This window comes from Athene cunicularia, assembly GCF_003259725.1.
Source record: "Athene cunicularia isolate RWA chromosome 5 unlocalized genomic scaffold, athCun1 chr5_part1, whole genome shotgun sequence".
In the NCBI taxonomy this organism is placed as follows: Eukaryota; Metazoa; Chordata; class Aves; order Strigiformes; family Strigidae; genus Athene; species Athene cunicularia.
This window is the reverse complement of record NW_020799101.1, coordinates 27,269,455-27,274,194: the sequence shown is the minus strand read 5'-3', so window position 1 is coordinate 27,274,194 and position 4,740 is coordinate 27,269,455.

The window sequence follows — 4,740 nt, the reverse complement described above, 5'->3', positions numbered from 1 at the left end:
CCCGAGCTCTGCCCGCTCCTAAGAGGGGAGGACCGGCCCCGGGGCGCGCCGCCGCTCCCGCCGGCTCCAGGGAGGGGGGATGCCGCGAGCATCTTCTCCCCTCCGCGTCGCGAGGAATTTCAGCTTGTTTTTTCTTTCCTGCTGTTTCCTCTTCAGTCCCGCCCGCGGAACCCGACGAGTGCTTTGCACTCCAAACCGCCGAACGATGGGGCGGCGAGGGTAGCATTCAGGGTTTGAAAAAGATTCGCTAATGCCTCGAGAATATCACTTAAAAACTGCTCCGAAATATTCTGTAGCTTTTTAATTGAAGTAAACAAAGTGCAACAAATCCTAACTCAAATATGATTGCACTGAGATTAGGCTCTAATTGCTTAAGGTTCAGGTGGAATCTGCGGGCTAAAGCCTATAAGAACAATCTGAATTTCACAATCATTCTGTCAAAAGCAAAGAGATGAGAGCCCACACGCTTCCTAACAAGTCATTTTTAACAGTTACAAGCTTCTTACAAAGACCACACAGGGAGTCTAAGAGATGCAAATCTAATCCCTGGTCATTCTGCAGGCCTTCAACAAAGATGTACTAAAGCCTAATAGAAAAGAAATCAGTTCTCTGTCACCAGCTCCTAGTAAAATCTATTAGAGAAAGTACGGATCTTGTATTTACAGCAGTTGCATTTAAAGGTTAAGGACAAGTACATATAAAAGGTATATTTTTAATATGTGAAATATTTAATAAAATCTATCATCTGCTCTTTTTTATTCCTAAAGATGCCTTGGTATTTAGTCTGTATTCTTTGAGCAAAAGAATTATCCATCCCTTTGTTCTTTGAAATATTAGCAACAGGATTTTTTTTTTATGTTAGTCATTTGGACGGGTGCTGTTTCACTTTATTTTTTTTTCAGGATCCCTCATTTAAAAACGCGTGCAGGGACCTCAGAACTGCTGTCGACATCTTGTCAAAATACCTAGAAATGTCTCCATCCCATCAGTAGTTCGACCAGTGTCCAGGAGTGAATATTTGAATCAAACGAATATCTAAAAAAAGCGGAATAAAAAAATCCAGCTGCTCATTGGCAAACGATACACAGAAATAGCCATCCTTTTCCAGGATACTCTCGTCTCCTAAATTTTGTTTTTAATGAGATTATTTTTCTTTTTTTTTTTTCTTTTTTTTTTTCCCCCTAACTATCTGTATACTGAATTAACTCTATCTCCCGGCATATCTCACCCTGATTTAGTGAGGCTCTCTATCGTACATTGGAATAATTCAAATTAACATGAAAATCATCACTTTTCCACGCGAACACACTCATACGCGAACACGCATCTACGCAACACCTTCACGTATATGCATACATCACACTTTTGCAGAAGATCTCTATTAACACGGGGGATACACACACGTTTGTAACACACTAATTTTGAGGTGACTTTTGTCCGTAAACTGGACGCCCGTTCCGTAGCCCGGGGAAGGCGCTGGGCGCGCAGCCTGTCACCCAGTACAAGTACAAGCGGGCGCTGGCCCGCGGCCCCCACTTGCGACGTGCCGGTGGGGTTAAGTGGGAATCTTGCCTGCCTAACCGCCGTGGGATCAGATCTTCCATTTCGCCCTGGAAAATCATTCATCATAAAATAAACGGGTCACTTGTTGAGTTTTCTTGCAGTGCAATTTGCTTCGGGGGAGCCGATATGAGGCGTGACGGGGAGGGGGAGAGGGGGGGGTGTCGTTCTTAAATGACAAGGGGAATGCGAGTCTGTCTGGGGGAGCAGGTGATGCTTCTGGGGGTGACATGGCTCTTTCTGGTTCGGGGCTGTGTTACCGACTGGGTAAAGATTTGACCCCCGAGAACAGGTGATGTATCTCCATATTTTGGCGACTCTCATGAAAAACAATTAAAATAGGCTGGCCTTTAGCAAAAAGGAAATCGGATCGGAATCGCTCCCCTGTTCTGCTAGGAGCCCTGGGTTGTTACTCCCAAGCGATGAGAAATTCGGCACGACCCAGCAGGGTGAACAGCCCACGCACCGGCGTGACTTGAGGAGAGGACAAAAACACGTGGGGCCAAAACCTGCTCCCTGCTCCCCGTGACTAGCACATGGACTTCCGTGGGACAGCTCGTGTGAATAAAACCATCGGTGTCTGGGCTGGGAAATAACTTTTCCTAAGGGGAACAGGTCCTCTTCCTCCCTTCCTCCTTTTTCGCCCCCCGTGGCCACCTCCCCACCCCGTGGCCTTCGTGGGAAATCGGCTCCAGGCACTGGGCTGGAGCCGAGGCCGAGGGAAAGCTGCTCTTCCTCGGAAACTCCGGCCACCGCGAAACCCTCCTTCGGCACGGCGAGCGCTGCCTGCCGGCGAGCGGTGCGGGCTGCCCCGGGACACCCGTGGGGTGGGCACCCCTCCCGCCGGCTCGGAGGGCCCCTTCCCGCCTCCCGTCTAGAAAGCGTCCGGCCGCTCCCTGCGCTCGCCGCCACAATTTGCTTGATGTGTGTGAAGCCAGCCCAGAGGAGCGCCGTGTCTTCAGGGCTGGGCGTGGGAAGGCTCCCACGAGCGACCAGTGCACGCTTTTTTGGGGGTGGGGGCAGAACAGGTTTGTCACCCCGGGCCGGGGAGGAAACTCGTGAGAGCGCCGAGCGCAGTCTGTCGGGGCCTCCTGCACCCGGCCCCTTGCCGGGCCGTCTGGCCCGAACTCTAATTAGGGCTCAGACCTAATTAGCTGGCGCGGGGCGGGGGGGAATGTGGGTCTTTCCTTGGCGGCCTGGGGGCAGCAAGGTGGATATCCCGATGGCGAGAGGTTTCCCTGCTTTTCCTTTCTTGGCGAGGAAAGGACGACTTGCAGAGGGGGGGCTCTGCGGCCCGCGGGGAGCAGAACCTGGGGAAGCAGGGCCTGGGGGAGCAGAGGGGACCTGGGGCTCTGCCCGGGACTGCCCCGCTTGCGGAGCTATGCGACCGAGGGACCCGGTTCGGGCCCCTGGGCTGCCTGCCGGGACAGCCTCCCAAACGGTGCGGGGCAAGTCAGGGCTCTGCACAAACCCACCTGTCATCCTCGCCGGTCTGCGTGCGCTTGGCAAGTCGGTAATAACAGTTTGTACCTCTTACAGGGCTAATTCAGCTTTCTGCGGCATTGCCTTATTTATTCAAATATTTATTTATTTACACACACACACACACACACCCCCACCCCTTCCCGAGAGTTGATTTGGCCCTTTGAAGTGGAAGAGAATAAAACAGTGCGGCGGAGGGTGGGAAGCTGGGAAAAGCAGGGCTGCTGTGACTGGGACGGGCCCCGGTATTTAGCTGCGAGGAGTAAGTGTCTGCTTTGGGAATCCAAACAGAAAGCCGGGCGGAGGGCTGGGACCGGTGCTGGGGCGCTGCCTGCAGCCCCGGCGCGCCGTCAGCGACGCGCACAGTCACATAAACAAGCAAATGAGGGCAATCGGAAACGCCAATTAATGTGCGGTGTGGGGAGAGCCTTTATTCCGCTATTGGTTACCCGCAGGCGAGCCTCAACTTCCCTGCCCGCTCTTCTCCTGCAGGGTGATTACGATGGAGGACGCGTAGGCCTCCCGTCTTTCTCCTGGCTTCGGGCACTTGAGGAATAAGAAAAACGCTCTGGAGCAAGCAGAGGCGGGGAGGTGCGGTGCCTGCTCGGGCAGGGATTGCTGCGGGGGGCGAGGCGAGAGGGGGGTCTGCCCTCCCTGAGGCTAAAACACCCCCCGGGCTCTGCGGTCTGGCTTTGTGCGTCCTGTCCCCACTCCCTCGGCAGGAGGGGACGGGGCGGCGGGGAGTCCCTGATTGCTGCGGCGGGCAGGGCGGGCTGACCCGGGCGCCGGCCGCCGGGGCTTCTCCGGGACAGGGCTGGCTTTGCTGCCGGGCTCGGCAGGCGCCAGCTCCTCTTCATACCTCCATGCAACTCTCCTTCCTCCGGCCTTACTTGAAAAAACAAGTTACCGTTTTTCTAGGGAATCTTTTACCCTGTGTATTCTTGATTAAATGACTGTTAACCCTAAGAGACTGTCAGGACAATCAACATGCTTTTCCAATCACCATTCTTTCCTTGGGTTGTGGGGTTTTTTTTGGTTGGTTTTTTTGTTTGTTTGGTTTTTTTTTGTTTTTTTTTTTTTTTTTTTTTTTTTTTTTTCCCCACGGGGAGTCTTGCTGTAAGTCAAAACCTTGCTTTCTAAATCAATTAAGTCATATTTTCAAAGAAAATATTAGATTAAAAACACGTCGTGATTAAAGCATCGTGTAAAAGGTCTGCAGTGGGAAGAAATTATTTGGTGCTCGTCTGTAGATACTCTCACCTACCACCTACTCTGAATGCGTCCTGTATCTTCCACCATGTCCGGCCCTCATGATTGCAAATAGGCCTGTTTTCAAATGGAAATAGGACTTCCAAACTGATTATGTGTATTGAATCGGAATCACTCGCTAGATCCTCTTGTTTAAAATGTATTGAAAAAAGCATGATGGTTGCACAGCTCTGAAACTGGCTCCTTCTCATCTCAGGGAGGTCGATCTATTTTGCAACTTTTTGCCATTTGTGAATGTTTCAGCTAGATTATTACGCTGCCATTGTGGAAGGGCGATGCACTGACACACAAACACCCTCCTCCCCCGCTACACACACACACGCACCCCCCCGCCACCCCTAGCGCATACACCTTCAGGCGCCGCCGCGGAGCCTACGCCGTGCACAGCCCACGTCGCGCCCGCACTTCCCCAAGAAGCGCCCGCCCCCC